We start from the raw sequence: 25,661 nt of genomic DNA on the forward strand, positions 1-25,661 counted from the left end.
TGGCACCCCTGGCAAAGGGGAGGGGCACCCTAAGTCTCTGTGGTTAGGGGTCTCAGAAAGGAAGTGTATCAGGCTTTCAGGAAAATGAAACTTCTTAGGAGCTGCAGCATGGCACGGTAGTGAAAGGAGTGAGGATCCGGAAGAAGTCGCACGTTTGCTGACTGTGGCAAATGATTCAACCTTCCAGAAACTCAGTTTTCTTGTCCATAAGTTGGGGGTGATGAGATTTAGTGATAAGATTTAGTGCTGGGCATGTGGTGCATGCCTGCAACCCCGCAACTCTGGAGGCTGAGCTGAGGCAGGAGGATCAAGTTTAAAGCCCTGTCTTGAAATAAAAATAAAAGGGATGGGGGTATAGCTCTGTGGTAGAGCACCCCTAGGTGCCATAATCAGTATTAAAAAAAAATCTTACTTTGCTGGGCTGCTGTAGGGGTCAGCGAGGATAATATGTGAAGCACATCTTAGTGAATTCCCCTGGGAGCATCTCAGAAGTCAAAAAGAGCATGATTAAAATTGTCAGAAAATGCACATCCCATGAAGAGTTCTTTCGGAAGCTGCAAGTATCCCTGCTGTTTCCAATGAGGAAGTCTGTAAACCAAGGAGCAGGGTCAACTGCAACCTAGCCAAGCAGGGCTGGGGACTAGAGCAAGAACTCTCAGGACAGGCTGCTGGCTTCACCACCACAGTGTGTCTCTGAATTGCCCCCTTTTCTCCTGACTTTTGCCAGGATCTCCTGGGTGTGGGGTGGAGACCTCTGCTGAGCCCCTGTCAAGCCCAATTGTCAGAGTCTGAGGAGGAGGAGGGCTGTGAGCCTCAGAAGTCCAGTGAGCCTGTGGGGGAACAAGGGTCCATGCCTGCAATCCCAAGAATTCTGAAGCCAGCACCACTGGCTGGAGCTATCCTGGTGCAAGGCAGCTTGTGGATAAAAGGAGTTCCTCTCCACCCCTCCGGTTCCCCCATGGGTCCACAGGAAAGGTCACAGCTACTTCACTCCCAGCAGATTGAGGAGGGTGGGGTGTTTGAAGCCATGGCATTACTAAACACTTGCCTGGCTCATGCCCCACCGCATCCTAGAAGGATAGGAGGTCACTTTGGTAATCTTGGAGATAGGCTGCCCCCCACGTCCATGCTCTTAGAGACTTTGAGCCCCTCAGGCTCCCTTTCACCCCCCTTAGTCCTCTCTTGCCCTGTTGCCTGCGTGGGCACTCGGAGGGTTCTTTGGGTGGTGAGAGCTGAGATTACTCCCTCCCCCGCCCTCCAGCTTTCTCGGGATCCCTATTAAAATTCTTCAGTGTGTGAATTTGGAGGTTTTATGGGTTCATAGTTTCCTTTGTATAGAAAGAAAACTTGTTTGGAAGCAGGGCAAGGTGCAGCTTCCAGAGCACCCAGGACGCTGCCCCTCTGGCCTCAGGCCGTGGGGCGGGCGGGGCGCCAGCGAGGTGCAGGAGGACCTCTTGTTTTTCCTGTTGTAAGCAAAAGGAAACAAAGTGGGAAGTGGAGTGTGCGGGTTGTCAGCCGGCGGGCGGTCCCCACCGCGCCCCGCCTCCTCGCCTCGAGGCGCACTAGCGCTCAGCGCCCTCGCTCCGTGCGGCCGCCGGGCCGAGCCGCCCCAGCTCCTGCCAGCTGCGCCCGACCGGTAAGCACGCTTCCCTGGCTGCGTCTGGCGAGGTGGGAAGAGGACAGGGACCTGGGGCTTCGGAGGCGGACAGCTGCGCTCTGGACCGCAAGGTCCGCTCGCGGGCAGGTTCCCCGAATGCACAGCTCGTGCGCGCTGACCCTGGCGTCACCCTAAGTCTCTATAGAGTCGGGCAGTGGGCACCCTGAGGTTAGGCCTCGTGGACCCTGGCCGGGGCTGCACCGGGAGCACGGAGCGTCCCTTGTGCGTCTGCCGAAAGGAGCGCACGCAGCTCCCCTGCGCCTGTACCGTGCGCCCTGACGAGCCCGACCGCGAGCTCCCCGCTGGCAGCAGGGTTCCGGCCCGACCTAGGCGCGAGGAGACGGGAAGCGCTTTCGAGAATGCCGGTCTCCGAGCGCTTGTGAGCGGGACCAAGCGGCCTCTCCGACTGGAGGCGAGATTCAGGCTGCGCTCCGAGCGGTGTCGCCCAGGTGCGTCCGGCGAGGCGCGGAGGACCGGGCACAACTCCCCTGCGTCCTGGCGCTGCGCTCCCTCCCAGCCTCGATGAGACAGGATCAGGGCTGGAAAGGGGCCGGGGCCGAAAGCTATGGGTTCTCCCTCCCGAGCGAGCGAGGACGCGAGGCTCCTTCCCTCTCCCCACCCGCCCGCGCAGCTGGCCGCGTTCACGGCAGTGGCGAGTGCGAGATCAGCCACCAGATCTGCGGCTGAGCCCGGGTTACAGCGGCAAAACCGCCTCCAGCTTTGCATTTCCGGACCTTTTTTTTTTTTTTAACACTCTTACCCGTAATTCAGTCTGAATGAGACTTTAAAAAAAAATAGTTTCCTGTTTTTATTTAGGCTTCCTCCTCTGCATCTCATCCTTGAGATCGAGCAAAGGAGCGATGGGGTGGCATTCCGTGGGCTGGCGGGGGTGGAGGGGACGAACAATCGACTGCGCTTTGCCCTGGCCAGGAGATGGGCGTCAGAGAACCGGGAAAGGACTGGTGGGAGGCTCGGGAAAGCGCGTTTCGGAGGGAAAGAGGTGGGGATGTGATTCTCGGGGCCTGGGAGGGATCCCTGGGGCGGTCCACATACTGGGTCACCGCTCGCTGTCCTTGGGATCTGCCCAGTTTGCTAACAGCGCCTGGTGAGTTAAGCAACTTTCCCTTGATTCCTGTGTCCCCAGAAGAAGGGACCTTGAGCCCCACCAGACTATCAGGTGGGGCTTCTTCACCCGGGATCCTGAGAAGCCCCATCTGGCAACACCCTCTGGGACTTGGGGCCTGGGCCTGCGTCTATGGGGAGCGGGTGTGCCTGTATTTTCCTCCCTCGGGATTTTGCAAGAGGAAGGTTCGCTGCTCCAAAGGAACTTGGAAACCCGAGACCCATTCCTCCGTTCTCTTCCAGAACAGCTGGACAGGCCCTGGTGCCTGGCTGTGCCTGGGTGTTCTTGTTAATTGAACGGTATCTTAGGGACGTTTTCTCCCCAGAGACTTGCCCTTTTATGTATGTGTTAGCAGTTAAACAACCTTAGGAGCTGAGTGATGTTGTCTCCATTTTACAGTTGAGGAAAGGAAGGCTTGGAAAGGTTAAATAATTCACTTCTTCAGGCAATTTACAAATAATTGATCCAGAATCCTGTCTCCCAGTGGAGGAGCCCCCGAGGGCAAAGAAAAGATTTGGTCCTGGTAGTTCTCTTGGTGAGGTGCTGGGGAGGCCTGGGGGTCTTCCCAGAGACTCTGCCTGGAGTTACCCCTGATGCTCCCTTGTAAAACCACATGGTTTGATTGAAGCTCTAAGTGGGGACCAAGTTTCTTTTGATTTGTGTCTGTGAGCAAATACCAGGAGATAGAAATAGAGCTGTCTTCAGCTCACTGGAGAGCCTGCGTGCCAACCCCTCAGCAGGCAACTCCATCACTCCTGGAGTTTTGTTGCTTGATATCAGGATTCTGTTGATCTCGGGGAGTAGACTGCCCGCCACATTCTGGGTTGTTTCTCTGTGGTGCTTCCCCAACTCCTCTGCCTAATGGAAGACACCTCGGGGTGTAGAGGGGGAAGTGTTCTTACCAGCCATTGCTTGCTCTAGAGACCACCCAGCTTCTGAGCCCCTCTCCCCCTCCATGCCCACTACTGGAGTTCCAGAAGGAGAGCACTGGCCACACTGCAAACATCGATGTTTCTGGAACTCGGGTTTCAGCTCCAGAGGCACACTGATCTCCCCCTCTACAGGACAAACTGCATTTCTGCAGCTCAGTCCATGCCAAGGAAGAATTCAAAAACATGTGAGGGCACTAAGCTGTGGACTTCAAGCAAGAGAGCTTTATGGACTCCAGAGTGTTGGCCCCCAGAGTGTTTACCATCTCTGGAGCTAGGGGTTGTGCTAAGGGAGACAGGCAGGCAGGGAGGTACCAGCCCCCGAGGGGCTCACGGGACACCACACTCTACAGTGTGGCCAGCAGCCTCCAGACCCAGCTGGGTTGTGTGCCTAGGACTGTTGCCTGCGGGGAGTTAGGGGGTGGGAGTGAGGTTGAGGGGTCAGTTCCTGCTTCACCTTGTTTTTCTTCAATTTCACAGTTAAAGGGAGAAGTGAATGTGCAGCTCATGAGGCAATTCCCCTTTGGCTGGCTTATTTTGCTTAGCGAACGGTTCCCTCCCTCCCTGAGGCCAGCTGCTCTGTGGGTCTGATGGTGGAGCTCAGGGCCCCAGCAAATGTTTCCTTAATGTGAGACCTTAGAAAAGCTCTGTCAGCCAGGAGGGCCACTTCCTCTATTCCCCCAGTGGACGAGCATGATTCCCAGCAGGGCTGAGGGATGGTCCACAAGGCCAGTGGAAATCCACCTAACAGCAACCCAGAGGATGGCAGGGGACGGCTTGTTTAGCAGGGAACAGAACATTATCTTTGTGCTGCTGCTAGCATCCTGAGAAGAGCCAGCTTGCACGCCTCCCCTCTCTTCTTGTAGTTCACGCTAAAACCCAATGGTCATTAATGTGGCTGCTGGAAATCCCCCGCCATCATATCAGAAATGCTGCTGGTTTCAAGGTGGGGAAAAAACAAAACAATAAAAACCTGGGAGCCTTCCTCTTCATTCTTTGCAGCCCAACTCTGTGCTTTCTGCAGGACACCCCAAAATATGGTCCACTCTACCCTCCCTGAGGGCCAGCACAGTCCCTGGGGCCAGTTACGTTTCCCTTTCCTGCTGCACGAGAACCCTCCTCCCTCTCCTAAAGTAACACCCTCACCACCTCCTCTGCCAGGCTGCTCCTGGAAATGGGTGCTTTCCAAGGTCACCTGCTTTCTGAGCACAGGGAGAGTTGTGGAAGCCCTGGGTGTGGCAGTTCCAGAGTGGTGTGTCAGGTTTGCTCACACCCGGGGAAATAACTTCCACTGGGGAAAAGGCACAGAGGGTGGCAGGAGAAGCCAGAGCGGGAGCAGCCTGCCTGGGATTCAGGTCCTGGAGGGACGCCGCACTCATTTCTCGGAACAAATGATCACACATTTTGTGGCTTAAAACAACAGATACGGCCTCTCTGACGGTTCTGGAGATCAGAAGTTTGAAATCAAAGCGTCATCAGGAACCCGCTCCTGCCAGGGGCTCTAGGGTCAGGGTTAGGGAGCGGAGGGAGCATCCTTCTGGTCTCCCCCAGCTTCTGGTGGCCCTGGGTGGTCCTTGGCCTGTGCTTCACTCCGTCTTTGTCTCTGTCCTCACTTAGCCTCATCTTTGTGACTGTGTCTCCTCTTGTGTCCCTCATAAGGACACTGGTCCTTGGGTTTCGGGCCCACTTGGGTAATCCAGGAGGAATCCTCTCAAAATCCTCAGCTTAACTGCACCTCCAAAGACCCTTTTCCCACACAATTGTCTTTCCAAATAGTGCACAGTTCCCGTGGGTTAAGATGGGGAGAGGCGAGGGTGGGGGCACCCATTGGCCCCCTAGGGATAGAGGGATGTGCTTCTTTCTGCATTTTCTGAGGAAGGTGCTGAGTGCCTCTGCCTGCCTCTGCCCTGTCCTGACCCTGGGTGACCTTGAACCAGAATTTCAGTCCCCCTGCGGAAGCACTGCCCGGAGCCTTCCGCCTTCTTCCCATTCCCCAGCTCTGGGAACAGGCGGCCACCGTCCAGGTCAGCTCTGCCAACTGCCATCCTCCTCCAACCCCCTGGGGTCCCCGCAGCCACCAGACTGCTCTTCCTGACCCTCGGCCACCTTGGTTTCCCCAGCCCCTTCTCTGTGCAGGGCTGCTTCCCAGCCCAGGGTCACCCACCCTCTCTGAGGCCACAGGGCCCCCACATTTTGGGCTGTTCAGCTCCAGGAGAGGTGGGGGCAGGGCCCAGTTCTGGGCTGTGCCTTGGGAAGTGGTTGGCTCACTGAACCCGGAAGTAGTTGTTGACTCACGGAACCCGAGGCTTTCATGGGGAGGGCCTGGTGGTGCTTAGAGGTTTGGGGCTCCCCACTCCCATCGTTGAAGCTTGTAGGAGAGAAGGATGAGGATATGGGGAGCCTGAGTGGGGTGAGGGGGGCTCCAGGGCTCTCTGGGGTGCTGCCTCCATCTCTGCCTCCCCCCACGGGGACAGTGCTCAAGTCTGGTTGTAAAACTCAGGATGAGTGGTTTCTTACAGGCAGGGCAGCAAAGTCAGAGCCCTGTTAGTGAAACTTGGTGACATCGTTGATGTAGGGGTGGGGGTCATGGGGGCATTGCCACATGGTGTTCGGAGCCAGGACTGGGATTTCTGGGAAATTGACCCAGGGTCACTTGATCACTGAGCCACCTCCCCAGCCCTTTTTTAAATTTTCGAGACACAGCCTCACTAAATTGATTGGGGCTGGCCTTGAACTTGTGATCCTCCGGCCTCAGCCTCCTGAGCTGCTGGGATTAGGGGTGTGGGCCCTGCACCCGGCTGGCTATTCTGCGGGGCAGCTAGGCATGTGCTTTTGAGTTGGCTTTTCTTCATTTGTCATTGCCTTTCCACACTGGTTCACACCTAGCCACCCTGTCTTGGTGTGTTGTAAGGGTCCCAGAGCAGGGGTGCCATCGTCCCCTCCAGCATCCCCTTTGAGGGAGGTTGGTCTTGCTTCCAGATGCACACACACCACCACTCCCCAAACCCTGTAACTGATATTTTCAGGCATGTGGCCTTTCCCGTATCCAGGAATTATTGCATCAAAGACATCAAACGTGTTTATGGCTCTTGGAGCTGAGTGGTTTTCCAGAAAGCCTGCGCCAATTTATCCCAGTGACATACAACAGTTTCACAACACCCTTGTCGGCCTCCAATAACACTGAAGGAAATGTTTTGCTAATAGTCCTAAAAGGTAGTAATTTCAAGCATATCTCTTTGATTGCTAATGAGGTTAAATAGCTTTCTTTCTGGTCATGAGCTGGGTGGCGTTGGCTGCCATGTAATGTGGTCGTTAAACCCTGGAGTTGATGGATCCAGAGTTGAACCGCAGCCCTTCAACTTCCTGGCTGTGTGACTTGAGGGGATTACTTAAGTCCGGATCCTCCATTTCTTTGTAAAATGAAGCAGATGGGACTTGTTCCTAGGTTTGTCTTGTGAATTTAATGAGATAAGTTAGATAATGTTAACATCGCCCGGCGGCGTGCCGTCCACACCCAGTGCTGAGTGTTCTTGACGTTATCGTTATTCTCACCCCCAAGATACATGGTGCTTTAACAAGGAGGACTGGCTTACATATAAGCCAAAGGGATTTGGATTTAAGCATAGGGATCGATATTTCCGCCTTGGATGCAGATGATCCTGGACGAGGAGCTGGCTGACTCTTCTGTCCAAATGCAGAGTGTCCTTGGCTGTCTGGCTAGACCTGCCGTGAGCATCCCCGGAGCAAGCAAATGATCCCATGTTGGGGTGATGCGCACCTCACAGAGCGGATGGGGAAGGGCTGTGACGGGCCTTCGGGAATCCCAAGGCCCTCACAGGGCCGTTTTTCCAGGGCCCTGGTTCTCTCGCCATAGCATGGAAATGGGAGACAAGACTACTAGGTTGTTGTTGTTGTCGTTTCCAGAATTCATCTTAGGGGCTGTTCCACTGTCGACATCCACATGCTCCTTCGTGCAGTTTGGGAAACTGAGGCAGCCCCGTGGATGTCACGGGGGCGGGACCTAGAGCGTCATCGGCCATCCAGGTGGCGGCCCTTGATGTCAGCTCCTGGAGCCCCTGAGAGTAAAGTGCTCTCTTCTTTCATCCCCAGTGGGCCTCAGCCGGCCTCAGCTCCTGCAGCCGACCTGCCATTGAGAAGCAAGCTGATGAAACCAGGATCTTGGCCACAAATCAACTCTCTTATGAGAAATTTCTTCTAGAGGAAAACAAAAATGCACAAAAAATACACCAATCCCCCAGCGTTCCCCCTTACCTGTCCATCTCAAAAAAAAACCCACTAGAAAAGTTTCTCGTGCATGGGCTGGGTCTACGGCTCAGTTGGTAGAGTGCTTGCTTTGCGTGCACAAGGGCCTGGGCTTGATCCCCAGCACCGAAAAGAAAAGAAAAGAAAAAGATGTGTTCAGAGCCAATGGGAGGTTGAGCTCAAAGACCACGCCTCCTGTCTCTGCTGGTTCCTGAGGCAGGAGCAAAGCACAGGGGCCTGAGTCTTTTTTCCCTGCGTGTGTGGTGGGACGAATATTTGAATAATACGACTCATCTGCTGTCATTTGGAAACCAGCGTTGAAGTGTGGCCTATTTTTAAATTAAGCACAGCCCATCTCATGCTTGGCAGTTGCCTAAGATGTGCTGGCTTCCTCTGCCCCGCAGTGCTGTTGGGGAAAATGAATGGAAGGTGGCTTAATGTCAGCATCACAAACAAGAGCTTTAGAATTAGACAGATGGTTCGTGTCTTGGCTCTGACACTTAAAGCACATGTGACTTTGATGAACTGCATAAGCCAGCAGGCTGGCATCTGAAGATGGGGGATGATGATATCTTTCATTGGATTGTCATGCAGATCAAACGTGATAAAAAACTAGTAGTGGGTTATGGCCATTCAGAAGTTACAATTTTGCCATGGGATGAATGAATCTTTGAGGCCCATGATGTGGGACATAAAAGATATCTGTGTTGTAAGTCGTTGAAGTTTGCAGGGCATGTTAAATTAGTCAGCTTTCCATCACTGTAACAAAATACCTGAGATGATCAACTTGAAAACAGGAAAGGTTTATTTTAGTTCACAGGCTTAGAGGTTTCAGCCCATGACTGGTTGGCTCCCTTGTTTTTTGGTCTAAGACACGGAACATGTGGTAGATAAGCTGTTCTTGTGATGGACGGAATATAGGGGAAAAAAAAGAGATAGGATTCTTACTACCGCTTTCTTGAGCCTAAGACCTCTCACGAGGCCCCACCTCTTAAGGTTCCACCACTTCCCAATAGCACCAGGGGCTAAGGGCAGCCCTTCAACCTGTAGGCCTCTGGGGACATTCCCTATCCAAACCTACCTCATTCTGTCCTTCCAGGGATGACTCATTCAGAATGCACAGGGCATATGTCAGTGGAGAGTAATTTGCTTTGTTCTTTATCAGCCTTTTGACGGTGTAGTTTTTTCAGCTTTTTCTAGCCGTTTGATGTTCGAAGGTGCTTTGGACATCAGAGGAATCTGTTAGAGATAAAATCTCATCCAGGCCTCTCTCCCCTCGGCTAGTGGCAAGAGCAGTCCCCAGACCAACTCTCAGGGCCTGGACTGGACAGTGAGAGCGGCTCACATACCAGGCATGGTGGCACACACCTCTAATCCCCAACTCGGGAGGCTGAGGCAGGAGGATCACAAGTCCGAGGCCAGCCTCAGCAATTTAGCAAGGCCCTCAGCAATTTAGTGAGTCCAATGTCAAAAAAAAAAAAAAAAAAAAAATGCAGGGGATGTAGCTCAGCGGTAGCGCACTCTGGAGTTCAATCCCTGGAACAAAACAAAAACAAAAACAGCTCACTAGTGAGGTGGGCCATCCGCTGACCTTGACCACAGAAGTGGAATGTGGGCTGACCTGTTACCTGTGAGCCACCACAGCGAGTCACCGTTCCTGGGAGGGTGAGCGGCTCCAGAGCAGCCACTCCAGGACCCCCTTGCTGTGGGTTTTTGGGGAGATGGCAGGGAGATGTAGCTGGGAGATGGCAGGCAGCTGGCAGTAACCTTGACCCCAAAGGACCGTTCTTCTCCAACTTTCCCACCCGCTCCCCTGGCCAGAGGAGTCGGGCTGCATAACCCTGTGATGTCTGCGATGTCCCACCCCAGCCATGACCTTGCTTTGAAGCTTCAAGGTTCTATTTTTAACACTAACATCAATTTTACATTCTATTCCATGATACATGCATGTTTATTTTACTATAAAGAATATTTCCCCCTAACTCTTGTGTCAAATCGATGCTCTGGGAAGATGTTTATGTTTTTTTCCTGTGGCTTCCGCTACTCCCAGCACAGAGACTCCAACCTTAGTTTGAAAATAGTATGAAGAAGGATCAGACAGATCGTGACCAGAAATGCCCAGTTCAGTAGGAGCCCTTATGTCTTAGGTGACTGGTAGGTGACTCGTAGGCTGGGTGACTCCAGCTTGGGTCTAGACGGAGCACCCAGAAACGGCTACACCACGAATCAAAGCCTTTTCTCTTAACTTGGAGCTTGTCTGTGCACAGGAGGCGCAGCTGCAGCTTTGGTTTGAGTTAGTAGGTTCCTCTACATTTTTATAATTCTCCACAGTCTTTGCAGTTGTCTTGCCCTGTCAGCTGACCTTCGACCCCACCTCTTTCCCAGTCCCATTCAACAGAAAGTCTGAGCGGGTTCCCTTCCTCTGGTTTGTAGAACATTTGCCTTCATCGTCATGGAGAGAGCTCTTGCTCCTCACGTCCGAGTTCCAGGCACGGGTGTAAGAATTGCAGGATGTGATCACTAAGGTGAGCACTGGTGACAGCCTGGAGCAGACTCAGCAAACTCATGCAGAGAACCCAAGGGAGCCCCAGGTGGCACCATGTTGAACTTATGGGTCAGGAGGGTTTTTTGCTTTTTGCTTTTTTTTTTTTTTTTTTGGTACCAGGAATTGAACTCAGGGGCACTTGACCACTGAGCCACACCCCCAGCTCCTTTTTGTATTTTATTAGAGACAGGGTCTCACTGAGTTGCTTACTGCCTCACTAAGTTGCTGAGGCTGGCTTTGAACTCACGATCCTCCTGCCTCAGCCTCCCGAGCTGTTGGGATTACAGACGGTGTTCCCTGCACCCAGCTAATAGGAATATTATTTCCTAGGAAGTAAGTATTCTTCTGCAATATAGTGTTAGTAAAATAGGTATTATTTGTTTTGTTTTGTTTTTTAAAGATCCACTTGCCCTAGGGTTTGTTGGAAGTCTGCCTTGGAATTTTTTTCCACCTTGACCATGACTACCTCTTAAGTAAGATATTGTATGAGTTTACCCTGTGCTTTTAAATCTTTTTTTTTTTTTTTGCATTACTGGGGATTGAGCCTAAGGGAAGTTCTACCACTGATCTGTCTTTAGCCCTTTGTATTTTTTATTTTGAGATAGAGTCTCCCTAAATTGCCAAGACTGGCCTCGAACTTGCAATCCTCTTACCTCAGCCTCTAGAGTAGCTGCGATTACCGGCGTGCACCTCCTCACATGGCTTAAATCCTTTTCTTTGTCCTAAATTTACAAACTTCTTTTTAAAGGCTTTCGGCAAAGGCCAACTTCCTGTGTCATTTGGTGACTCTCCACTGTAGAAGGACCTCATTTACAAGAGGACCATCCTCAGGGACAGCCGCAGCCTCTGGTTTGGGCCCCCTCTTCTTTGTGAAGGGCCTTGGCTTGGGCTCCTGGAAACGCGTTCCTGTGGGAATGAGCTCTGTGGGCCTTGTTTAGAGTGGATGGAATCTTCCTAGGGGATGAGAAGTCGGGACTGTGTCCAGGCCCCACCTCTGGGGCGCCCAGCGGCTTGAGACTAGGCAGGGTGTCCCTGTGAGATTGGCAAGCCAACTCCCTTTGGCCAAGTGGACCCGGTGGGTGCGGAGCCAGCCACACCACCTGTTTATCTCTGTGGCTCTCTCTCTGACACCAGTCAGCTGACCTTAGACCCCGTCCTCTTTCCCAGGCACCTGGAACTTTCCTCCACTCCAGTGACAGGGAGATTCCCCAGGCCTGCAGGTGGCCCACCTCCCTGTGATGCCACTGCCCCTCCTGACTCTTCTCCTTCCTCCTTTTTTAGAATAACAAACTTTATTAGGATATAATCCACATACCGTGCGATTCATTTAATGCACACGTTTGTTGGTTTGGGGTGTAGTCAGGATTGTGCAGCTGTCACCAGAATCCATTTTGGCTCACTTTTACCCCTCCAGAAAGAACCCCTGCACCAGTAGCCTCTCCCCTCATTTCCTCCCCTTCCCGCGGCCCCTGGCCATCCCCGCCGTCTCTATGGACGTGAGTCTTCTGGACTGTAGGTGGTCTTTGTGACTTTTTGGTCTTTCTTCCTGAGCGTGCTGCCTCTTCCTTGGGGATCTGACTCCTACAGTTACCAGAAGGGTTGTTTGCCCCGAGCATTTATTCACTCACAAGTGTGGAAGTCCATTGTGCTGCAACAAATCACCCGGGGACAAAGCTGCTGAAACAACAAGATGCATCATCTCCTGTATTATCTCTGTGGGTCAGGAATTTGGGAGCAGTCTGCAGGGTCTGGTTCTCGCCCAGGACCTCTCACAGTGAGTTGGGAATACAGGTATCTAGCAGGCTTCAGTGGTTGTGGGCCAGAGGTGCCAGTCCTCCTTGTGGAACTGTTTGAGTGTCCCTACAGCATGGCTGTGGGCTTATGCAGAGCCAGAGATGAGCTCGAGAGCCACAGACCCCAAGATCAGAGCCCCACGGTCTTTCCTGACCTAATTTTGAAGGTGACATACCGTCATGCTGCCATTTTCTTTTGGTCACACAGACCAAAACTCTTGCTACACAAAGGAGTAGCTCTCGGAAGGTGCAAAACTAGATACAGTTTCACACACAGAACTGCCCTAGCGACACCCAGCCAGTTTGTTCTTGGGACTGCTTGGGACTCTTGAATCGGCTCTGAGCTGTCTGGCGTCTGTTGCTGGGTTAAGCGTCAAGCCAACCCCCTCTGTGTTTGCAGTTAGGAAGTTTCCTGGGTTTCCCACGTGGACAGATAGGACCCTGCGTCTGGTTCCACAGATCTGCCCACTTCTGCTCGTCTGGTCTGGGTGGATGACTTCTCCAGGTGTTTGTGGATTTTATTTACGTTTCTATGGAATTGATGAGACAGTTTTGGGATTTTCTTTCATTTATGTTATCAAGAACAACTGTCGCTCAGCACAGGCCCAGGATCAGTGGGATGTCTGGCACTTCCCACACACTTCCCCGGGTCACTGTGATATTGTGAAATAGATATTGGGTCTTTCTCTTCGTTTCCTAGGATACGAACTCCTAAAATCCTTGGAATCTTCCAAGTAATCCATGTCTCTTTGGATGCTAATGAGTTGACAGGTAGCTGCGGGATGGGCCTGTTCATCAGAAAGACCAAGGTGAGATTGGAGATTTGGGACTTTCAGTCCCAGCCCTCAAAGTGTAGGGAGGAAAAGGGAGCAATGATCTGACCATCGTGCCTATGTCATGAAGACCCCATTAAACCCCAAAGAACCAGCTTCAGAGAGTTTCTGGATGGCAGAGCACAAAGAGGTGGTACCCAGAGAGGCGCAGGAGCTCCGTACACCTTCCCGCAGGGCGTGCCCTGGGCATCTCCTCCTCTGATGTTCGTCCTCAACCTCTGTTACGGCTTTATTAAGAGCCAGCGAGTGTGAATAGCCTCTCCTGAGTTCTGTAGCTCATCTAGCAAATTGGTCGAAGCCAAGGAGGGGGTTACATTGCAAGTGGGGACTATCTTGTGTGACTGAGCCTTAACATCTTTGGCAGATAAGGCCACAGTTGAAGTGGAGGGTGCCCTTTGGTGTCTGCTGCAGGATTGGTTGGTGTTTAGGCTCAAGTGGGGAACCCACGGGACCTCCGGGGTCAGAGGTGTGCTTGTTAGCATGGCGTGTGGGAAACTGAGTCTGTTTCCTCTAAACTCAGTCACCCTTGTGATGGGTCACACCATCCAAAGAAAGGTCACCAGAGCCACATTCTTTCCTAAATAGTCCCTGAGACTGTCTTGAGGGGCAGAGTAGGGTCCTCTCAGCAACCGGGGCAGGAGGAGCAGTCTTAAGGGGTGGTTGAAGGGGGCTGATTACTCCTCTGCCACTTGCTGGGTAGCTTTTGGTAAGTCTTTAGCCTCAGTCTCCTGACAATCATAGCTACCTGGCAGGGTTGTTTTGAGGGTTTCATGGGGTAATCAATGTTCCAGGTATCTCATGCTGAACAACAAGCCTTCCCCAGCTTAGAGGTGAAAAGCAGCATGTTTTATTTATGCTCAAGGCTCTGCAGTCCAGGAATTCTGCAGAGCTCAGCAGCATGGCCTGGTTGTGCTCGGTGATGTCTGGGGTCCATTGGGAAGACCCTCAAAGGGTTGGTGATTGAACAGCTGGAGCTGGAATCATCTGGAGGTCTCCTCCCTCAGTCGGGGACTGGGGTGAGGATGAAGAAAGGCTGGGCTCAGGTGGACTGGCAACCCCAGTGCTTACACTGGCACTTCTTTCTGGCTCCTCTGGGCTTCATCATGGTGGCTTTGGGTCGGTTAGGCTCTACATCGGCCCAGAGCTCCAAGAGGTGGAAGCTGCCTGGCTTTCAGGACCTGAGCTCTCCGGTCACTTAGCACCACTGCTGCCATAACTTTCTCTGGCAAGGCCATCACCAGCTCCCCCAGATTTAAGGAGAAGGAACATAGATGTCACCTGCCAACAGGAGGAGTGTTGCGGAATTCGCTGGCAGATTTACAAACCTTTACCATAAATACAAAGCATCTGGTACAATAACTGCCACGCAGTGGCAGAACACGGTAGCCGCTGCTGTTGGTTGCCATGGTTCTAATACCTGCCTTAGCCAGCTTACTAGCACTACGGCGGACACCGGAGACCATCGACTTACAAAGGAAAGGTTAATTTTGGCTCATGGCTTTGGAGGTTTCTGTCAGGATCCACTGGCCCCGTTGCTCTGGGGCCTGAGAGGCAGCACATCATGGCAGAACAGATGTTCACCTCCCCGGCAGGAAGCCAATGGGTAGGGAGGGGGCTGGGGTGCCAGAGTCCCCCTCCGGGGCTCACCCCCAGTGGCCTAGGACTCCCTCTAGGCCCCATTTCTTAAGGTTTCCACACTTCCCAATGGGGCCAAGCTGGGCAGCAGGCCTTTGGTGCCTGGGCCTGAGGATCAGGACGGAAGCAGCACCTCTCAGGCACTGACGGTCAGCACGTGGGAACTTACTGCTGTGCATGTCACTGTGTGGCTCAGGCAAATCACCTGTCCCCTGAGTGACCTTAAGTACAGCTCTGTGACTATACTTGATTTAATGTTGCCAGATTCATTCTATGAACCTTCTCTTTTTTTAACCATTTTTTAAAATATTTTTTTTTAGTTGTCGTCAGACCCAATACCTTTATTTTGTTTATTTATTTATTTTATGTGGTGCTGAGGATCGAACCTAGCACCTCGCACGGGCTAGGCGAGTGTTCTACCCTTGAGCCACAACCCCAGCCCCTATTTACCTTCTTCTAACTTGGACACATTTTTTTTTTTAGCATTTTTCCCAGTCATTAGTTTAATTTTCTGGCCCTCAGCGGTTTCTCAAACACAGCTAGAGGTTTTACAAGGAGATTCTAGAAAATCCCTTTCAGGTACCCTGAGGCATCTTTTCATAAGCTTGGAGACTGACTCATGCTATACCTACTTATTTCCTTATTCTAATTTTTTCCTAGTAAGTATTCGCCATTGGCCTTTTTCATGATGGAGAATGTCTTTTCATCCACAACAGATGTAAGGATGTCAGGACCACATACTTGAATCAGGACCCTGAAACTGGCAGAAACGGAGACAGGTGCAGCACATCTAGATGGCCCTGGCCAGGTGCTGCTAGAAGCTCCCCACTCATGTGCCATCTGGCTGATCCTGGCTTCTACCTTCCCGGGCCAGCCCTCTGTGCTGGTGACCCTTTCTGAGTGACCTTTTTTACAGACAGGAGACAGAGCCCTGCAGAGCTTAGGAAACTGCCTGCAATCTGAGTCTAATTCCAGAGTCGTACTCTTGTCACTATGTCACCATGCATGCTGTTTTGGTTGACCCACCAAAGAACGAGCACAGTCATCCTTTTTTTTTTTTTTTTTTCTGTTCTTTCCGCATTCCTGCTCTAGGTCACGAATTCTAATAGCATCAGTTAAGACAGACTTTTGGTCTGGCTTGGGGAATTGACCAAAAAAAAAAAAAAAGGTTTTATTTCAATTAACTTTGTTTTTTTAACTACAGTTGAGCCACTTTTTGAGTTAACTGGAGAGCACGAACTCAGGTTAATGAAAATATGTGTGGGCGGCAGGGGAGCAGAGCCTCCTGTAATTAGGCTCCCTCATCCTTATGCTTTGAGAATACAAACATCAAGGGAGCCCTGGACACGGTGGCGTGCACCTCTAGTCCCAGTTACTCAGAGACCCAGGCAGAAGCACTTGAACCCAGAAGTCTGAGGCCAGAAAGGGCAACATGGGAAGACCCTGTCCCCAATAAAACAAAACAAAACAAATTCAAGGTAATAAAGGGATAGGGAGTTTGTGTGAATCAATATGGAAGCTCTCTTTTCACTTCTAGGAGGATTTTGATAAGCTCTTCTATTGTCCTAATAGAATTATAACAAAATTTTGAACTGGTTATTGTTGTTACATCTATTTTTTATTTTTCCCCTGACTTTAGCTTTCCTGGTCTTGTCTCCAACTCAGCAGTGCTGTATGTGACAGTACCCAGGAATGTGAATGCCAATGTGAGAAGGAAGAGGGAAGCAGAATTCCAACAGGGCTGTGGCGGGTATCTGAGGGTGGCTGAGAGAGGCTGAGATTGCATCAGGGCAAGGTGACCTGGCAAATGAACTCCTTGAGTGGAAAGGGACTCAGATGGAAAGGAAACAGGAGCCTTTGCCTTAGGCTTGGGAACTTGGAGGATAGACTCCTTTTGGCAGTAGCAAGGAGAGGGGCAGAAGTCTAATTTCTTTAATTACTCTGATTTTTTAACAGGAGTGAAACACATTTATTTACTGACTACACTGATTTATTTACCCCCTCACATGGTTTTAGAAAGGACTTACACGAGCCATGAATCAGGGAATCGGGAGACTATAGACTTTTTCTCTCTCCACCACCAACTAATGTGACCTTGGGCCAGCCAGGTCCCCTGGCGTCTGTTTCCTTTGTGTAAGAGCGAATACTGATTCTGCCCACCAGGCACTGCCTAGAGACTTCCCGTGTACCTTATTATGCCATTTAATTCTCCTCCAAGTTATTATGGTCTGTATCTTCCCAGAATTTTTGCACAGTTCCAGCACATCTTCATGATTAATATGGACCTCTGTCTTTTTGTAGTTTCTGCCATTTCAAAGATTCCCGGAGTTTCCTCTCGGCTCCGGAGAAACTAGTGCCTGAAATCTCCAATTTGCATCCGAGTCAGGTCATTGGGTCCAATTCTGATGGGGACTGGTCGTTGAGTCTGGCTTTCACTCAGATCTGTGTTGAAGAAAAAAAGGAAATCTCCCAGCAGGGGGGACCACTGAAGCACTGGGCCCTGGGGAGGAGGACTCCCTCACGTGGGGAACGGGGGGTTGAGCGGCCGTCGGTGTCATCTGCTGTGGAAAATTTCTTTGCGGTTGGAGAGTGTTTAGGGTACGTGCCTCTGCAACCAGGTGCCTGTCACAGAACTCTTCCTAGTCGGCCTGCGGGTCTCAGGTCCGGCCGTAATTACCGGTAACTTCTCCTCCTAGGAAACCCCGGCGCGATCGGTACCGCGCGACCCGCAGGGGACTCACACCCTGGCCAAGTCAGCCGGCTGAGCTGCCATCTGAGCTCCCGGCGCTGCCACACTGGCCCCGCAGGCCCCCGCCGAGGAGTGACGGGGAGGGGCTGGCAGCGCGGGGCGGGGCCCGGGGGCGGTCCCCACCCGGTGACTCGGGCTCCGCCCACAGTGCCCGCTCGGCCAGCCTAGTGCTCGGTGGGAGGGCGGGTGAGGCTGTGTGGAGCGCGGACTGCGGCGTCTGTGGTCTGCGTCCGAGCGTGTGACAGGGGTCTGAGCAGTAGAAGGAGGGTATTTTTGAGTGTCTGTAACATCTAGAGATGGCATGGGGGGGTATCTTTTCCTGCCCCTCGGTCCTCTCTCCTCCTGGGCCACCCAAACACCGGGACCCCTGGGGTTGCTCCTGGGTGGCGGAGTGGAGGGGACACGCAGTGGCCGCGGAAAGCGCCTGGCCGGGGCTGCGCGTCTGGGATGTCAGCTCCCAGATCCCGCCGCCTGGTTCTCTCGTCTCTTCGATATTCCCAGAGCTTCGGACGGCTTTTCCCCTTGCTGTCTTCACTCGCACGAGGGATGCTCCTGGGGCTTGTTCACTGGGGTGGACCCGCCGCGCCCTGGGCGCCTCACCAACAGCAGTTAGCACCGCCAAGGAGCGTTCCTCGAACACTCGCCCCCCTGGGTGGGGGGTTCTAGCCCCTGCCCGTCCTCCTCCTCCACTGCACAAAGGCTTAAGTCTAGGTCTGTGGGCCCGAAGCAACATGGTAGGGCGACTTGAGTCGCTGCAGAGCGACAAGTTTAGGGGTTCTAGGGGATTCCAGGGCTGTTTTGCCACTGAGAGGCTGGCCTTGCGGATTGGGTCAAGATGTGAGTGTGGACGCGAGAGTAGGAGTCCTTCACCTTCGCTCATGGATTTCCTCATTTACCGTCGGGGGAGAACCGTGCCCACCTGCCGCGTAGGTGCCTGGATAAAACCGGAACGCTGGAGCAGAAGGCAGGGGCAAGGACCGCCAGCTGTCCCGGCGCCAGCGACCTGCCAGCGCTCACCCAGCTCTTTGTTATGAATTGATTTGTTAGTGAAAGCCCTGGCTAAACCCACTTATTTTCTAAATCCGACAATACAGGGGAACCCCCGAGGCTGGATTTCAGCCCAGAACCAGGGCTGGACCGCCGCGCGAGCGACCCCGGCTCCGGATCTGTGACCCGGTGTGTACTCCGCCCTTTCGGGTGGGAGCCGGGAGCAGAGGCGCTTGGCAGATGACCAGCCCTCACTCTCTTTGCAAAGGCACCTGCTATCTGCTGGTTTTAAGGCTTTAAGACCGAGACCAGGACCGTCGTGCGCGGAGTCCCCGTCCTGCGGCTGCTCCGGATCTTGGGGCTCGAGGGAAGAACCCCGAAGGCCCGGCCCAGAGCGACCCGGGTCTCGCCAGGCTTTCTGGCTGCGTTTGCTCGGCGCTTGCTTCGCCTGGCTGGGGGTGTGAGCCTCTGCGGCCGGTGCCCGCGGCGCTGCCGGCCCTGGCCCCGCCCCGGCCCCGGCTCCGCCCCACCGGGCCCGCCCACGCCCGCCCCCGTCCAGCCCCGCCCCGGGCCGCGCCCCTCCGCCGATGCCCCGCTCGCCGGCACCTCGCGCCGCGGGCCTGCCCTCAGGCCCTGCGGTCTCCGCGCCGCCACCGGAGGCTGGCGCCCTCCGGTCACTCCGGGACCCGCCCGCCGTGTCCCCTGGGCAACCGTCTCCAGGGAGACCGAGCCCCACCCCTGGCACCGACACCCGGTACGAAGCCCACCTGTGAGGGCGTCTGCGGGGTCCCAGCGCCCCCCTCCAGCAGTGCCCCGCCCCACCCAGCGCTGGGCTTTGTCGGCCTGGGGCGGGGTGAACGGGAGGCCAGGGGGGTCCGCGGTGTGGGGGCTGGGGGAGGCGGGCGCATCCCGGGGTGGACAGGACCCCGCTGAGGAGGCCGGCGAGGCGGGGGGTCGCGCCCGCGCTGTGGTTCTCTGGCGGGGCCGTGCGATGCTCTCCTCTCCTATCGGGTCACATCCTTTTGTGCCGACCGGAGGATGGAATCCCCAGTATCTCGGCTGCCGCCCTTGATGGGATGAGCGGGGTCCTCCGCGGACCGCAGACCGGGACGCGCCTGTTCGGGACAAGCTGTTTACTTGCCAGGGACCGGGCAGTTCTGTGCGCGTCCTCCCCTCCCCCTGCCCCCATTCGGACTCAGCATCCTCCGCTCGGTACCTCCCTGGCGTAGCCTACAGAGCTTTGCCCTTGAACCCAGAGGGGTTAGAGAAGGGCAGGTCCAGAAGTCGGGGCCAGCTCCCTCCCAGGACGCGCCTTCTCCCTGGCCGCCCTCGTGTGAATTCTGGCCTGGCCTCTCATTTCCTGACCTGAATTCCTGAGGATAAATTCTTTCCTTGCCTCCTTCACTTACTCTTCCTCCCCTCGGCTCCATCACGCGTTTTGCTTTGTCCTTCCTGTTTTGAAAGCGCTTTCCCGTGATCCCTCTCATTTCCCTGGGCCGTTCTTCGGTGTCTTGGTATCTCCAACATAGCCCTGTCTTTTTATCGATCAGCAGCGGGAGTTGTTTGTTCCTTAGCCCTTAGCTCGGCCTCCAATCCTCCCCTGGCAGTGTCTTGGGAAGTCCTGGCTATCCTCCCTGAAGGCGAGGAGAGGCACCATCCACACCCACCTTCCTGGGCTCTTGCAGCAGGGTCCCCAGAGCATCCTTCCAGGAACTGGGCTGGCATCCCAGAAGGCTCTGCTTGGCCCCTGGGAGATGTGTTGGTATAGCACACGCCTTTTCCAGTGGGTTCCTGAGGCGCTGCTCTCATAGAGAAGCCAGTGGTTCCGATTTTCTGCTCCTCAGGAGCCCTCCCAGCTCACCTGCTGGGGTCCAGGTCCACTGTGGAGGCAGCTGTGCCCAGGGCCAGGGTTGAGAGAAGGGACAGATCCTACTTTTAGAATTCACCCAGCTGGGCTGGAGCTCTGGTGTTGTCAGGTCTTCTCTTTCTTTCTTCTCTCTCATTCTTTCCCCTCTTAGGGGTCAGTATTTCTGGGAGTGCCCTAGGTAGAGGAAGAAACATCACAGATGCCATGAGCAGGTGGCCCCTCCCTCACATCCTTCTCTTTCATCTCCAGCCCAAAAGGAATGAATTTTTCCTTTAGATTGGGCTTTGAAAACAGATCCACATGGGCAATCAAGAGGTCAAGTTCCTGAACCTACTTTCTGCAGCCACCAAATGGAATTAGAACCCAGGCATGGCTCCGACCAATTACTTTGCTTTCAAAAATCAAACAAAACTAACAACCAGCTCTTAAAAATCCTTCTGAGTCATCCGTAGACAGCCCTGCTCCAGGCTCTGGGAATGCTCTGGTGGTGTGCTTCAGGACCACCAAAGGGAACTGGGGGGTGGCATTGGCACGGGTGGCGAGACGGGCCCATCAAGCAAAACAGGACTGGCATGCAAGAAGGGAACCCGAGGCGAAGAGTCACTATTAGGCTGGAGTCCTGCAAGAGAATGCATAGGAGGCTTCTGAGATTTCATTCTACATGTGTTTTTCTTTTTCTTTCTTTTTTTTTTTTTTCAGACAAATAAGGAGCTCAGAGTCGGGCAAGGGTGGGATGATGCTCTTTGATGCCAAAGCACCTTTGACCTGCCAGGCAGAGGGGCCTTTGCTGGTGGTCTTTCTTGGCTCATTCCAGAGAGGTAGGTTGGGGGAAGAAAGCAGTGTTTGGGGGAAGGGAGAAGAAATATTGTTTTGTAGCAAAGAATTTGAACAAAATCCACCCTCCTTGACACTCCAACTAAAGAAGAACTTCTCCATAGGACTAGCAGGCCCAAAGGGAGAGAATGACCCACATTTATGCCAGGAGCAAACCAGGGAGGAAGTGAACTAGACCTCAGCAGCCTCCCAAGAGAAGGATGCTGCTGCCTGGGATGGCTTTGTACTGAGGAGTCCCGGAGCCCTTGGTATTTGACTCATGCCAGTTGTAGGAGTTTGGACCTGTTTAGGGAGAGAAAAATTAAAACATTTTTTTTTCAAAGGAAGTGGATTAAAATTTTAAAATTCAGTATTGCTTCCGGAGGAGTCCTTAGGTGGGGTTGTTCTCTGTTTCAAGATGTTGGCAGTCACTGATTCTCTGATAGGATGCTCTTCAGAGCTTTGAGGACATTGACTTGGGAGATGCAGTCCTTTCACTGTGCAAATGGAGAGACCAAGGCCAAAGGCTGACGCTGACTGGGCATTGGCTAATACTCCCAACCAAGGGCCCGGGGCAGCTGGCATAGTTCTTGAGCTCTATGATGGGGAGGCCTAGCACTCCTCTTGCAAGCTCTGTGGGTAGGTATTGTGTCCTGAACACACCTGGAACATTCCTTCTGAGCAGCTGCCGTCATTTCAGAATGGAAAGGGCAGGGCTAGAGCCTGGTACCATCTCTAGAGTTTTGTCTCTAGGTCTTCTCTGGTTGTTTTCAGATTTCCTTGTTGGTTGTGTGTCTCTTGTAAAAAGTAAAATATTTACAGAATCTTAACCTATAAAGCAGATAATAACAGAGCCACTGTGAGGAAGGAGAGGCCATCCCAGAACTTACTTGCTTCTTTAGAACCCACTACTCTCCTGATCAGAGGTGTAAGCTGTGGGTGGTGTGGGCCCGTGTTGGAGGATGAGTTTCTTCTACACATCTGTTTGCACTATCTTGATCTTTGTTTCAGAAAATTAAAATAGTAATTTTAGTCCTCATCGTTTTTATTCATAAAGCAAATATTTACTGTTGAAAATCTGCAACACAGAAAAAACTGCACGCATTGCTCGCTCTTCTATAATCCCACCCCCAAAGACAGTACCCTTGTTTCCTCAGCGGAGTGTTTCCCCCACTCCTGCAGGATCTCTTCTATGAAATATTTTTTGGGTCAGGCACGGTGGCACACACCTGTAATCCCAGTTTCTTGGGAGGCTGAGGCAGGAGGACCGCAAGTTCAAGGCCAGCCTGGGCAATTTAGCAAGGGCCTGTCTCAACATAAAAAGGGCTGGCTTGGGGTTTATTGATAAAGCTCTTGCCTGGCATGCTTGAGGACCAGGGTTCAATCCCCAGCACCACAAGTAAAAAAAAAAAAGAAATAAAACTAGATTCAGGGGTTGGGGATGTAACTCAGTGGTAGAGCACTTGCCTTGCATGCATGAGCCTGGATTCAGTCCCCACAGCTCTAGAACAATCTTGATTTTCATTTATTGCTAAAGATTACTACAGACTTGCTAGGCACAGGGGCACACACCTGTAATCCCAGCAGCCAGGGAGGCTGAGGCAGAAGGATGGCAAGTTCAAGGCCTGCCTCAACAATTTAGTGAGGCCCTAAGCATCTTAATGAGACCCTAAGCAACTTAGTGAGGCCCTGTCTCAAAATGGAAAAAAAAAAAAAAAAAGTTGGCAATGTGGCTCAGTGGTTAATCACTTCGGGTTCAACCCAAGATCACTATGGACTTCCACATACACATAACTGATTGAATACCTATGTCTACTCTGTTTCAAAATCCCACTAAAATGAAAGCAAAGAAGTAAAAATATTTAAGTCCCTTGGAAAACAGAGAAGTAAATGGTAGAGGAGGCTGTGTGGAGGGTCGCAGATGGGTGAGACACTGGGCAGAGAGTGTTGGCCTGGTTGGTGGGAGCCAGCTGACGGGCCCTCAGGACCAGCAAGGGTTCCCAAAGGCGGGCAGCAGGGAGGGCTGGAAGTGGGAGCGGGTGGGTTAGAGAACAGACCCTGCCCCAAGTCACAGAGCCAAGCCGGTGGCTCTCTGCTCCACCCAGGCAGAAAACAGCATTTCCTGCAGGCGTGTGAGTGGCTCAGACCCAGCTTGACACAGAGAGGCTGCGAGGGCAGCGGCTGAGGACAGGGGAGACCTCACACTGGAGAAGGATCACCTGGAGGTTCGCACATGGAACCGGAGAACATGGCCTTCTGGCTGGCACCCAGCCTTCGGGCAGGGCTTTGAAGAGCTTCCCTCTCAGGAAACCTCACCAAAAAAATGGCCCTCAGATACCGGCTTTGAAGGGGAGCCTGTTGATTCGCTGGTTCATTACTTTGTGAATCCTACGAAGTGACCAGCCCCCAGCTGTGCACAGTAGGTTTACACTGGGTGGATAAGGATCGTCCCGCCCAGGCTGAGACCTCCGCCATGGCAAAGAGAGACCCGTGGAAACAGAAGAAAAGGAGCCCAAAGTCCAAGGTGGCTGTTAAAAATTAATAATAATAATAATAATAATAGGCACCCTGATAAAATAAACTCTTGCTGGGTATTTTAAAGCTATGATAACAGAAGTGAAAATTTCAACAGAAGAGTTGAAAGAGAAAAATTTCCAGCAAGGAGAATAGAAAGGCTTGAAACACGGAAAACAGGAGAGAAGAGAGAAAATTAGAGAGTCAGTGTAGGAGGCCCAACATTCATCTCACAGGAGGCCAAGGAAAAAGAGGGGAGGGAAATGGAGGAAGGGAAATTATACAGCAACAACTTCTAGAACCAGAGACGCTGCTGCATTGAAGAGGATCTCTGAGCAGGACCCAGCAATAAAAGGCCCGCAGCGTGGGACATCATGGTGAATTCTCCAAACTCCGGAGATAGTCTTGGCAGGGTGCTGGGCTCCTGTGGTCCCAGAGACATGGGAGGCTGAGGCAGGAGGATCACTTGAGCCAGGGAGTTCAAGGCCAGCCTGGGCAACATAGTGAGACCCTTTCTCAAAAAAACAAAATGAAACAAAAATCCTCCGGAGATAGAATTAAAGTCACCAGAAGAAAGCAAGCCAGCCACATACCGATCCAAGAACAGAATGGCCCTGGACTTTTTCAAAAGCAAAAGCAACACTAAAAGCTACAAGAAAATGGATAGATGTTTCCAATTTCCAAGGAAAAGGAATTCCCCACCCAGAATTCTTTCGTCATTATTTAAGTGAAATAGTGCATTAGACACATGTTTTTAGATGTGAATTTTCTTTTCTTTTGGTGCCTGTGTCTGTTTCTATTAGACTAAAACTTCCCTGGAGCAGGGGTGGTGCCCATCCCGTCCCTACTGGGCACCTAGAAGGGACTCAAAGAAACGTCTGCTGAGTGACCGAGCCAAGGACCAGGGCCTCCCCGAGCCGCGGTTCCTGGGTCTCCAGGAGGCTGTGGTGGTCGCAGGGACTCTGGGCTTTTCGTGGTAGACAGAGCCAGATGGCAGTTTCTGGAACCTCCTTCCTGGAGAGTGTCCAGGAGCTCTGCTGGGAAGCGGGCCCCCTGGCGAGGCAACTTCCGACCCTGAAGTGCCCACTCACTTGCCCACATGGGTTGGGCAATGGGAAAAGTGCCAATTTCAGAATTCTCCACGGGGGAGAGGCCGCAATCAGCCCAGTGGTAAGAAGGGCGTTTGGAGGCGTCCGCCCAGGTCAAGGAGCCCAGCCCAGACTGCGCCCACTCAGCGTGGTGCCACGGGCCACCCCTGAGGTCATCGTCACCTACCTCACAGGCGCCTCTGCAGGGTGTCCTCTCTCTCTTTCGCTGAGGTGGCTGCTGGTCTTGCACCCTCCCAGGCTGGGTTTGGGCTAGACACCTGGACCGTGTGCTTCACTGCCTTCTCGAGGTCTCTGTGACGGAGGCCCCCTTTCTCGGGTTAGGTGGGTTGTGCCTTTCGGCTCTGGTATCCAGAAGGGGGATGACACCTTGTCATTGGGTTCAGACTTGGAGGCATAACTCCTGCTCTGCAGCAGCTCGTGGCGACTCCTTAGGGCGACGTGGAGGGAGCGTGGCACACACCACCTGGGTTCCCTCGGGGAGTTGTTCATCCCGCAGATGGGCAGGACACCACGTCACCTCTGTCCCTCTCTGCCTTCCCCCGTGCCCCGAGTGACTCCTGTGTTCCCCTGGAAAGCCATTCCCCAGGACGTGTGATTGCAGGTCCCAAAGGGCATCTTTACAATTGGCAGAGGCTGGGCAGTGCTGCCTGGTCATGTGATGGCCAGTGTGAGGCAGTGGAGTCCACCAGACTGGGACGGTGCCGGCCCAGAGCCCTGGCAGAGGTTTGAGAGGCAGGAAGGGGATCCCTCAGGCATCCTGGGCTCAGCCAGGCCCCCAGCCAGCGGGGCCATCGGCCTAGGGGACCAGTGACTGTTGCAGCTTCATCTGGAGGAGGATCTTCAG

General features: G+C 53.1%; 1 protein-coding gene across 5 annotated transcripts in view; it reads left to right on the plus strand.

Moving 5' to 3' along the window:
* The first annotated feature begins 1,473 nt into the window (after window positions 1-1,473).
* The window catches only part of Pik3cd (phosphatidylinositol-4,5-bisphosphate 3-kinase catalytic subunit delta), a 43,998-nt gene continuing 19,810 nt past the window's right edge, over window positions 1,474-25,661 (plus strand). For 2 of the 5 annotated variants that reach the window (XM_005334753.5, XM_040287895.2), the window contains exons 1-2: window positions 1,474-1,636; window positions 21,081-21,199. The gene's annotated coding sequence lies outside the window, so the exon portion shown is untranslated. Of the gene's footprint in view, window positions 1,637-19,090; window positions 19,269-21,080; window positions 21,200-25,661 lie in introns of those variants that run through there. The other 3 variants (XM_078025230.1, XM_040287894.2, XM_078025231.1) reach the window with 3 other exon arrangements.

This window comes from Ictidomys tridecemlineatus, chromosome 11, assembly GCF_052094955.1.
Source record: "Ictidomys tridecemlineatus isolate mIctTri1 chromosome 11, mIctTri1.hap1, whole genome shotgun sequence".
NCBI classification, from domain to species: Eukaryota; Metazoa; Chordata; class Mammalia; order Rodentia; family Sciuridae; genus Ictidomys; species Ictidomys tridecemlineatus.